Source organism: Panthera uncia, chromosome A2, assembly GCF_023721935.1.
Source record: "Panthera uncia isolate 11264 chromosome A2, Puncia_PCG_1.0, whole genome shotgun sequence".
Taxonomy (NCBI): domain Eukaryota; kingdom Metazoa; phylum Chordata; class Mammalia; order Carnivora; family Felidae; genus Panthera; species Panthera uncia.
Genome location: NC_064816.1, coordinates 83,502,880 through 83,515,366, shown reverse-complemented (window position 1 = coordinate 83,515,366; position 12,487 = coordinate 83,502,880). Strand labels below are relative to the sequence as shown.

The 12,487-nt window shown below is 34.1% G+C and overlaps 1 protein-coding gene across 1 annotated transcript in view; it reads left to right on the top strand.

Moving 5' to 3' along the window:
* PCLO (piccolo presynaptic cytomatrix protein) overlaps positions 1 to 12,487 on the top strand; it is a 424,370-nt gene that overhangs the window by 220,929 nt on the left and 190,954 nt on the right. The gene's annotated exons all lie outside the window — the stretch shown is intronic.

Sequence of the window (12,487 nt, the reverse complement as noted above, 5' to 3'; positions counted from 1 at the left end):
ACATCTTATGTGAGGCAAAACGAGAAAGAAATTTATTACTTTATGACCAATGAGATTGAAAGTTTTCTTCTAATCTTGAAATCTCCCAAATGTCAGTGGTAGACTGTGATTTCAGTGGATATAGTTAATATGTATTTTCAAGGATGATGGAATAAATACTGAACATAAACAGATAAGGAAGGCAAAGGATGCCCTTAAATTTAGACGCAGTGACACCTGAAGTTCTTTAGTAGAAGGGTCCTTGGGGATCATCAAAGTAATTTCATCTTCTTCCAGCCAGAATGGTTTCATAAAAGGGCTTAGAACATTGACTGCTCAAAAGTGAGCTTTTCTAGGGCTGGCAGATTAAAGTGTAATATTATTTCATAGTTCATTCATGCTTATTTATTTTCTGACAACTTTCTTAATATAACATCAGGTAAGCCTTAGTCCTAGGGCTTATAGAAACAAAAAAAAAATTATGTTCTTTTAAATAATAGTGATAATTATTTAAAAATATATGAGTATGCTTCAAAGGAAAAAGTATACAGATATGTTGGACACATTTGTAAAGATCTCTCTAGCTGAGCTAATAAGAGATGTTAATCATCAGCTATTAAAAGTTTATTCTACTCTAAAAATTTAATATATAACTCTTTAGAAGGCTGTTGATAAATACAATAGTTCAATTTAAGACAGGATTTATGTTCACATTAAAAGTTCCATTAATTTACTGGTTTCTGAACTTCAGGTCTTCAAATCCCAAAGCTTCTGAATGGGTTTTTCTGAGATATTGCTACATTTCCACCGGCCTTAAACATTGGCCATGGACTGAAAAATATGCCGTTAAGCATGACAGTCACTCTATTCATAGGTAAAGAGACATCTCGATAGGGATATTTAAAAATTAAAAATTCATGTCTGTTTTATAGTTTCATAGTGGCATTTTGTTATTACATATTTTTTGAAACAGTATATCCTAAAAATAAAAATGTCTTCATGTGGGGGGACAGAGGTCATTAGCTGTTAAGTCAGGAAACCACTAATGCATTGAGATTTCATTCAATTTACAGAGAATTATTTTTTGTATGGCTTTCTTTCTAGAATTGTATCTATTGTGAGAAGTGATTCTCAATTCTGCTCTATGTGTAGGTATTTATTTTTCTAGCAGTGGCATATAAATTCGCCTAACTAGTTTCTTGGAAAACTTAGAAAATGTGATTTTTGACAGTACTTTAATACTGTAGGATTACATCATTACAGAATACTGTAGATTTCCAGTTGATGTATTGATCATTAACTTAATATATGGTCCAGTACCCTTAATTCATATGAACTCAGAGAAGAGATTGAAGTTGTCCGTATTTTTTCCCCAGAGTATTCACTTCAGATTTGGAAATGTGAAATGAAAGATAAAATGAGTTATGTGAGTTGTGTTATAGGTACTGATACTGATTAACTATCTAATCATAAAAGAAGTTGGGTAGAAATACTAAATAATTTCTGAGCCTGAAAATTCCTAGATGTATTGAGCCTTGAAACATAGTTCAATGGTTCCTTTTTCTAATTGGCTGAACTCAGTGCTTTAGTATGGAATAATTGTATACCAACTGAAAGATACTGCCTTATTTCCAGCACAGAGTAGACCATTTTATATACAGGCAATGTTTTTGGCACTTTAGACACTTTGATTCTCTTATGTGAATTTTATAATTTGTTTCTTTGCCCATTTCTAGATATGCTTTCAGTCTGTTTAAAAGCTAAATTAATTTCTTAATTGTAAGTATGGATTTCAGTTGTACTGAAAAGAATAATCTTCTAAGTGATATTCATAGTGACATAGGGTTAAGAAGTTTAGCTCATTAATTTACATACTGTTAATTTTCTCAGACTAGTAAAGTTGAAATGAATCACACATTTCAGTTGCCATTGAGACAACACAGCATAAAATAGCATAATATAATATAGCATGAAAGAGAAGTTCTATTCTCTATGAGGTTCTGTGGAAAGATCTCCTTTTCTGGAAGTGTCAGGAAATGTTTCACAGAGGAGGTTCTGGAATGTGAAGGTGAAATCTCTGTTGAACCATGAGAAGAAAACTGGAGGCCCTTCCAAACAGAGGAAACACAATGTGTAAATGTTCAGTCTGATGACCAAACATAAAGCAAAGAGGAAGAGGAAGAGTTTAACTGTAAGTGAAACTGGAAAAGTAGCAAGGAACATGTCAGAGGGACTCTAATTTTCTGAGTTAGAGTTTGGATTTACTTCCCATTGGCTATCAGGTGATTAGACCAAAACCAGCATCTTTTTTTTTTTTTTTTTTTTTTTTTTAACACTTTACACTCTTATCTAGTCCCTGGACTCCCTCCACTCTTGCCTTCTTTACAGCCAATTCTCTAAACTGCACCTAAATTGATTTTCTAAAATGTATGACAGATTGTGGCACACACTCCACAGCTTAAACTCTCCAGCAGATCCTCATCAAATTTGGAATATATTAAAAATTTCTGTACATGGACCCTTATGATCTCTTCTCTGCCTGTCTCACAACCTCCTCAGTCACTCCTCACATTAGCCCCCTCCTCTTCCTCTGCTCCTACCACTGACCTTGCTAATCTCCTCCCCATCCTGGACCTGTGTTGGGATCTCCCTCTCCTCCATCTTTGTCTGGCTCATGCCTGTGTACAAGTTTCTGCTTAAGTTTTACTTCCATAGAGAGGCTCTCCTTACCTTATTCTCTAAATAAATCTTCATATCACCATAAATCCCCATTATGCATCCTCTGAATTATACACATATATAATATATATTTATTTAAGATATATTTACTTTATTTAAATAATTATACATTTGAATATATTTAAATTTTATATAATGTTTATTAATAGAATGTTTATTTAATCAAATATAATCTTTCTTCTCCAGTAGAACCTCACCTCTGCAAGAACAGGAGTTTTGCATTGATTGTAGCTCTCTAGTCCCAAGTGCCTAGAACAATGCCTGGCACAAAATAGACACTCAATATTTATTGAATAAATGTATTAAAGGGAGAAGTATAAGCATAAAAGCAATGGGCCAAGACATGTATTAAAAGACTCTGGTCACTTACTTTTTCATTGCCACAATCTAGACCCATCCTAGCCAGTCCTGTTGATAACATAAAATGATACCCCCTTTACTTAAAGTGTGACTTCCACTTTGTTTATCTTTGGGTAACACATCTGGCAGACACAATGAACAAGTTGAATGGTATTCAGCTATTAGGCAGTCCATTTACCTTACAGATGAAGAACAAAACCCAGAGTAGATTAGTGCCTTTATCATTATTCCTTAATAAACCAGTGATCTGGTCAGAATTAGAATATTAGCCTCTGAACTTCACAGTTCTTGTTTTCTATTAGTCTCTGAAAAAAACTCGCCATTATCTGATTTTTCTTACTAATTCAGGACCATGCTTGGTCTTTTTATCTTGTCATTTCCTCTGCTCTACCTACAATTCTGATTTAAATCCCTCAGTTAGGTTTATTCATTTTTAAATGTATTCTTGCTTTCATTCACCCATTATCTCAGTCACTCACTCTTTGCTCTTTTTCAGACACTGTGGTAAGCTCTAAAGGTACAAGGTGACTCAAGGGGCAGAGTTCATGCTTGACTGGGATCATTTTGCTCTTCTTGCCCATGAACTGTATTAGTTTGCTAGGTTTCTCAGAACAAAGTACCACACACTGGATGGCTTAAGAAAAGGGAAATTTATTGTTTCAGTTCTAGAGGCTAAAAGTCCAAAATCAAGGTATTAACAGGGTTGGTTCCTTCTGAGGGCTCTTCCAGGCCGCTCTCCCAGCTTCTCCTAGCCTCTGTCATTCCTTGTCTTGTAGATAGCGGTATCCCTGTATTTTCACCTTGTCTTCCTTCTCTGTCCATCTCTTTGTCCAAATTTCCTTTCTTCATAAGGACACCAGTCCTCTAGATTAGGTTCCGCATCAGTGACTCAGTTATAATTTGACTACCTCCGTAAAGGCTCTGTGTCTAAATAGTTTCACATTCTGAGGTGTTAGGGATTAGTACACCAACATACTTTTTTTATGTGTGGTCGGGGGAGGGGGGAGAGACACATTTCAGCTCGTAATATGTATTGAAGCACTATACTGTACATTTTGTTTGTTCACAGACAAATGTGGACTGTTTTTGCTTGGTTGGTTGACTTTTGGTCATCTTTCCATACTCATTTTTTTTTTCCTTAGTAACTGTCTCAGAAACTTTTTGGAGCACTTTGGTTATTACAGAATTCTTCCTTATGGGTAAAATTTTCCTGAGGCACCTGTGTGTCTTAGTTGACTGCGCATCCAACTCTTGATTTCAATTTGGGTCATGATCCTAGGGTTGTGGGATTGAGCCCCATTTCATGCGTGCTTTGTTTTGAGTTTGGAGCCTCCTTAAATTCTCTCTCTCCCTCTGCCCCTTTCCCCCTCATACACGATAGGTAGATAGATAGGTAGATAGATAGAAAGAAAGAAAAAAAAGAAATAGAAAGAAAGAAAGAAAGAAAGAAAGAAAGAAAGAAAGAAAGAAAGAAAAAGAGAAAGAATGAATCTTCCTTCCTGGAGATTTAAATTTCATTTTATTCCCACCCTTTTGGAATTCACCTGTGTGTGGCATAAGATCCTTTAATTCACATATGGTTTTTCCATCTTGGAACTTGGATCACATCTTTGACATAGGAGTTCTAAGGCAGAAGCATCGTTAGTGTCTAGTTAGTGTTTCAATGGCACTTTGAGTTCAGGCTAACCCCTACAATGTCCTGTATATTCAATTTATTAAAATTAGCACTAATTAACATAAAAATTACAAAATAATGTGTACAGCATGCATAACTGAAGCAGGGAGTTATCTGAGATAATTTTATTGAGTTATGTAATGTTCCCCAATGTCTGTAAGACATTCTTCCATTTTCCAGACCCCATCATTCTCATATCAAAGTCATAGCTCCAAAGCCAAAATCTGTTTTTTTATAACTTCTGTGTAACGAAAAAGTTTTACCTTGTAGCTGAATTCCCTTTACAAATGAAAATTTTTAACTTTGAATATAGATGGAAGAAAATTACTACCTTTTTTCTTAAGTCCTTCAGTTTGTTCCTTGGGAAAATTCTCAAGAGATATAACAAAAACAAAGTCAAAATTTATTGCTTCCAAGGGGTTAAGCTGACTACTTAGACACAACTTGATAATTATTTCTTTTCATCACAATTTAGAAAGAGCAAGGGAAGAAGTATGCTTTCTAATGAAAGGTACTATGTACACAATGATTTTCTCACTTTTATTAGTAGAATACTTCTTCAATTAGAATGCTTACTGGGAGCCAAATAGGAAAAAAAAAAAAAAAAAAAAGGTGGAAAATGATGTGGAATGAACAAATATCTATCTGTAATGATTAAATGAAGTGACATTCACTACCTTCCCATCACAAAGTCTGGCAACTATAGATATCCAGTAGTGTTGAGTTCCTTTTGTCAGGTAGACATTTAGCAATATCTCTATTTCTTCAGCACAAGTTTACCAACTGTCATTAAAGAGCTTTACTTTATGGGTTGATACAAATAATTCTCAAATATCCTAGTAATTATGTGGCTTTCTTATTTCATGGAATATATAATGCTGCTTCTCTAGAAAGTGGATTCCTCTGCTCTATAACCATTTTAAATTTACTTTTCTGGGTAAATAAACCAGAGCACCAAAATGTGTTCCTCATGCCTTTTATCTTTCTTATATACAAAGAGACCGATTTACATCATTACCTCAGATGATCAATAACTTCAGGATGCAAGATTAATATAGCATGTCCTCTACAAAATCAGGGGAGAAAGTGACATCCACTGGGAGAAATAGCATTGTGAATTCATAGGATTTGTTTGCAGCTACAAGGGATCTAATTCACTCAAAGATTTCTTGATCTTAAAAATTAACATTTTAAATTATTTCTTTTAAAAAAGATATGTATTGCAGAAGTAGCACATGTTTTGTCAGTGATGATATATACCACTTTTTACACTAAAAATAAGCTACATTTAAAATATTATCACCTCTGTATGCCTTAAAAATACATAGAGTATTAAAGCTATTGTTTCCTACTCTTAGACTTATTGAACAAATACAGAGCTTTTTGAATAATAAAGCAAACTCTTTATTAATTTTTTTTAAAGTTTATTTATTTTGAGAGAGAGAAAGAGAGAGGGAAGGAAGGGCAAAGAGAGAGGGAGAGAAAGAATGCCACGCAGGTTCTACACAACCAGCACAGAGCCCTATACGGAACTCGATCCCATGACTGTGAGATCATGCAACTGAAATCAAGAGTCAGACACTCAACCAACTGAGCCACCCAGGCACCCCTAAAATCCTTTTATCCTAGACTTCAAACCAGGATCCTATTGCAAACCAGATGGTATTCATGAGCTGATTTTAACAAGAATATGTTTTGCTTCATTGACTGCTGTTTTGATAGCTATTTTTAAGATTTTTGGAACTCTTTAATATGTATATCTGAAAGTAATTTCCATAACCTAAAGTGAAAAATTTTATTTCTATCAATTTTATTTCTCTCAGAACATGCAGAATTAAGAAATAATGACTAGGATGGCCTACTGTGTTTTGAAAATTAATATTTATTAGGGATTGCTCTTTATTACTCTTTTGAAAAACAAAGTAAATCAGTCTGTTAAAATTTTGATGAAATTACCTGTTTTATAATGGTGGTATTTATGTATGTCAGTAAAGATTAGTCATATATTTAAGATTGGCTTTGTAAATCATAATTATTCTTTCTATAGCTCTTTATTATTAATATATTTTTTTCATGATACTTTTTTATGATTAAAATCCTGCATTTGAAAATATAGGTGCTTTAAAATTGAAATAGAAAATACTATTTTAAAGTGTTTTTCAAAATAAATGGCAGTAAAATAATTTATGAGAATTATTAGTTTCTAAAAATAAAAACTAATGTATGTACATATATTGTAAATATTATATAAACACATATATTACATTATATGTTATACATATTATGTTGTATTTTATATATGTATGTATACATATATATACATATATATATATGTGTATATGTACACACTGAGTGAAAACCAGAAAGGTTTTAAGTTGATCTCTTCAATTTAGTGCTAATTCGTTAACATTGCTACAGTCAATATGTAAGGATTAATTTTAAAACACAACTTTTTAGACTGAAGAAGAAAAAAATCATTCATATTATCTTTAACTAGACATCTGCATTTAAATATATGCAAATGAGCATAATTAAAAGAAACAGATTTATGATTCTAATGTTCACTGAGAGACCTGTGCTAAAAAATGTAACACTTAACTATTTGGACATGCCGGTTTAACACACAGGGGCTATGAATTAATAGAGCATTGATTGTTACTGATGCAGTTTAAAAACATAGAACATTATTTAACATTAATTAGCTTCCTAAGTGTATTATCATAGTATTAGGTTTTGGTTTTGTTTTTGTTTTTTTATGTTTGTTTTGAGAGACACAGCACAAGCAGGAGAGGTGCAGAGAATAAGGGAGAAAGAGAGAATCCTAAGCAGGCTTCCACCCAAGAGCGTGGAGCCCTATGTGCTATCAGCATGGAGTCCTACATGGGAGGCTCAGGGGCTCAATTCCGTGACGGTGAGACCATGACCTGAGCCGAAATCAAGAGTCAAACATTTGACCAACTGAGCCACCCAGGTGCCCCATAGTATTAGTTTCTTTCTTTTTTTAGAATTTTTATTTATTTATTTATTTATTTATTCATTCATTCATTTATTTTTACAGTTTTATAGAACTTTTTATTTTATTATTTTTTAAATATAATTATTGTCAAACTGACTAACATACAGTGTGTAAAGTGTGCTCTTGGTTTTGGGGGTAGATTCCATGGTTCATCACTTAACATACAATCCCGGTACTCATCCCAACAAGTGCCCTCCTCAATGCCCATCACCCATTTTCCTCTCTCCCACACCCCCCCCATCAACCCTCAGTTTGTTCTCTGTATTTAAGAGTCTCTTATGTTTTGTCTCCCTCTCTGTTTTTGTTTTATTTTTCCTTCCCTTCCCCTGTGTTCATGTTTTGTTTCTTAAATTACACATATGAGTGAAATCATATGTTTATCTTTCTCTGACTTATTTTGCTTAGCATAATACCTTCTACTTCCATCCATGTTGTTGCAAACAGCAAGATTTCATTCATTTTGATTGCCAAGTAATATTCCACTATCTATCTATCTATCTATCTATCTATCTATCTACACACACACCACATCTTCTTTATCCATTCATCAGTTGATGGACATTTGGGCTCTTTCCATAATTTGGCTATTGTTGATACTGCTGCTGTAAACATTGGGGTGAATGTACCCCTTGGAATCAGCATTTTTGTATCTTTTGTACAAATACCTGGTAGTGCAATTGCTGGGTCATAGGGTAGTTTGATTTTTAATTTTTTAATGAACCTCCATACTGTTGTCCAGAGTGAATGGACCAGTTTGCATTCCCACCAGCAGTGCCAAAATGCTCCTCTTTCTCCACCTCCTCGCCAACATCTGTTGTTCCTGAGTTGTTCATTGTAGCCTCTCTCACAGGTGTGAGGTGGTATCTCATTGTGGTTTTGATTTGTATTTCCCTGAAGATGGGTGATGTTGAGCATCTTTTCATGTCTGTTAGCAACCTGAATGTCTTCTTTGGAAGAGTGTCTCTTTATGTCTTTTGCCCATTTCTTCACTGGATTATTTGATTTGGGGGCATAGTATTATTTTCTTATCAATTCACTACACTTTCTCTTTTGAACAGTTGTGTGACTTCTAACTGACCGTCCAATGAAGCTACATGTATAATCTCCCAAATACATCCCCTCCTAACATACACACATGCACCTTTGAAGATTTGTATATATTTCTTAAAATTACTAATTATTTAAGATTATCTAATCTGCGTTGGCTCTTATTGAAAAAAAATTAGGAAACCACTAAAATGATTATATTACAAAATTTGGAAAAGTCGACTTATACTTTGAGGCATAAGGTATTGAGAGGCAGCACAATGGACTTTAGTACTTGTGTGACATTTTCTTATCGTCATATGCAACATCAAAATATCCGTGGTTTTGCTTTCCATGGCTTCAGTTACTGTAGTCAACCACAGTCTGGAAGTAGATGATCCCCCTTCTGTGGTATTGTCAGATGGCCAGTAGCAGCTTAACGTGGAAAATCACAATGCCTGACATTCACCTCACTTCATCCCATCATGTAGGCGTTTTACCATCTAGCATTATCACAAGAAGAAGAAGAATAAATATAGTGAGATATTTTGAGGTAGAGGGAGAAGAGACCACATTCATGTAACTTTTATTATAGTATATTATAATTGTTCTAATTTATTACTATAGTTAATCTCTTATTCTAATTTATAAATTCAACTTTATCACAGATATGTAAGTATAGGAAAAAACAATATATAGGGTTCGGTACTATCCATGATTTAGGAATCCACTGAGGTTCTTGGAACATGTCTCCCATGGATCAGGGAGGACTACTGTATACATTTATAATAGGCATGTAGACATATACATGCATATATACAATATACATTCACACATAAAATACCTAATGCTTTTGTGGTCTCATAGAACTAATAAAATATTTTCATATGCAGTTGCTTGGTTAAGATCCAAACCACTTATTTTCTGCAGGCTATATGTGTCTTTTATATCACAGTTTAAAATGAGGAATCTCAAATCCAGCTCAGCGTTCTTTGCACCCCCACACTCAGCCTAGATTAATTCCATTTGCATCAAATGAGGTCCTAGATTTAGTAGGGTTTTCTCATTGGTACTGTTCTATGTCTTGAATTATGTGAAGAGTTTGAATTAGGAGAGAACTTTAGAACAAATGTGCTGAGGTAAATGGAGTTTTAAATGAACTACCTCAGCTAATGTAGCCTGAAGCTATAAACAACAAAGGAATTTTAATTAATTAACTTATTTTATTTTATTTATTCTCAAGTTAGCTAACATACGGTGTAGTCCTTGGCTTCAGGAGTAGATTCCATTGACTCACCACTTACATGCAATACACAGTGCTCATCCCAACAAGTGCCCTCCTTAATGCTATTACCCGTTTTCCCTACCCCAATCAACCCTCAGTTTGTTCTCTGTATTTAAGAGTCTCTTATGGTTTGTTTCCCTCTCTGTTTTTATCTTATTTTTCCTACCCTTCCCCTATGATCATATGTTAAGTTTCTCAAATTCCACATATAAGTGAAATTATATGATCTCTGTCTTTCTCTGACTAACCTATTTCACTTAACATAATACCATCTAGTTCCATCCATGTTGTTGCAAATGGCAACATTTCATTCTTCTTCATTGCCAAGTAGTATTCCAGTGTGTGTGTGTGTGCGTGTGTGTGTGTGTGTGTGTGTGTGTGTGTGTGTGTACACATACATACACACCATATCTTCTTAATCCATTCATCAGTTGGTGGACATTTGGGATCTTTCCATAATTTGATAGCAGTGCTATAAACATTGGGGTGCATGTGGCCCTTCAAATAAGCACTCCTGTATCCTTTGGGTAAATTTCTACTAGCGCAATTGCTGATCATAGGGTAGTTCTGTTTTTAATCTTTTGAGGAAACTCCACACTGTTTTTCAGAGTGGCTGCACCAATTTGCATTCCCATCAATAGTGCAAGAGGGTTCCCCAACAAAAGGATTTTTAAATCTATCTTATTTTTACCTCAAGAATAAGTTGCAAGGGATTGAAATTAAAAATAGTATAAGAAATCATTAATCTGGATATTATAGAACTACTTTTGCAGAATTTTTTTGGTTGAAAAATTTTTGTGAAATGGCAAGTAAAAGCTTAGCTTTATGAAGAACAGTAAATAACCCTCTTGAGGGAATACAAATTTAGTAGAAATAGAAGTTTTTAATAGAAGGTGATTACACTTGTTACTCCTCCTTTCTCCTCAAGTGAATGATTAAATATGTTTAAGAAAAATTATGCATATACAAAAATCGTTTGGGTTCTGTATTAAGTTGTTTTAGCTACATGAGTTAATTACTCTTAGTAGTCTGGACCATATTTTAGGTGACAGGAACAAGCAGAGTCCCCATTGGCTTTTGTTTTGTTTTATTTTGTTTGATAAAGCTCCGCCCTAATCACAGAGCTGTCTCCAGGCATAGAAGCTGCTAGTATGGCTTAGTCATTTACTTCTTTGAACCTTGGTATGAAATCTCTGCTTCAAGTACTAATTAGTGCTAATGGTGGAGAATTTCATAATACTTTGTGAAAGCCTTGACTTCACAATATGAATTTTACTTTTGATGGGAATAAATGTGCATAAATTTCTTCAGAGTGTCATAGGTATTAAAGCAACAGAAATGTTCGTAACAGAAAAAGCAATGTTATATTTCGAAAAATCTTTGTTGGTGGTTTCTCAGTTCTCCCCTTTATGGCAGGATGTGATGCCTATAAATGCTCGCTCAAATGAACAACACTCACTAAGCTCGGGTTTCATTAATTATCCATCTGGGAAATCATCTAAACACCCATCCACGTATACCTTTATTTTCATGCAATTGAATGTGTAGAATTGAGAATTGGAAAGATAAGTGAACCTCTCAAAATGTCTACTACATATTTAGTAAATATATTGTCATATTTATATGAGCCCAGGAACTTTATCTTCTAGAAGACTGAATAAAATAATCCTTGCCATTTTTTTAAAAAATTAACTGCCTTCTTTTGTCACTTATCTATAGTGTTGTCTTCTAATCAAATGATCCAGCAGTTTATGTGGAATGAGGGCCATGGTCAAGTACTGTCCAAGGAAAATGTGTTCTTTAATTTGTGGGGAGCAATGTCACATGATTTGGGCTTATGAAAAATACATACTTAAATCATTGCAAACATATATAGATAAAAACCAGCTGAACTATTTTAATCTCATGTTCCAAGGAAGGTTGTATAGTAGGCCCCAGGATGGGTAATCAATCAATGAGAGAGAAACAAGAAACACCAGAGATTTCTGTGATTTTGTGGTTTTAAAGAGTCTAAACATAAAATATCTTTACTATCCCAAGATAATTTAGTAGACACTCTCCACCACTATTAAAATGGTCATTATGTTTTCTGTGACTGTTGATAGATAGTTATTGAATCGTCCCTTAAATTGGTAATGATTCAGTGCTCTGGAAAACGTAGCACATAAGCAATCATAATTCCAGTGCACCATGTGCAGAAACGAAGCATAATTAGAGATTTACACCTTACACCATGTGGAATCAAGTTAATTTTGTAGTGGTGAAATATTGCCAATTGGGAAATATTTTATAGAAGCCTTGGAGGTCACTACAATCTCTCTTTGTGGATCAATAATTATTATCAAAATGGAATAATTCGCAGGCAGCCATAGTACCATAGTCAGCATGCAAGCGTACAAAGAAAAGG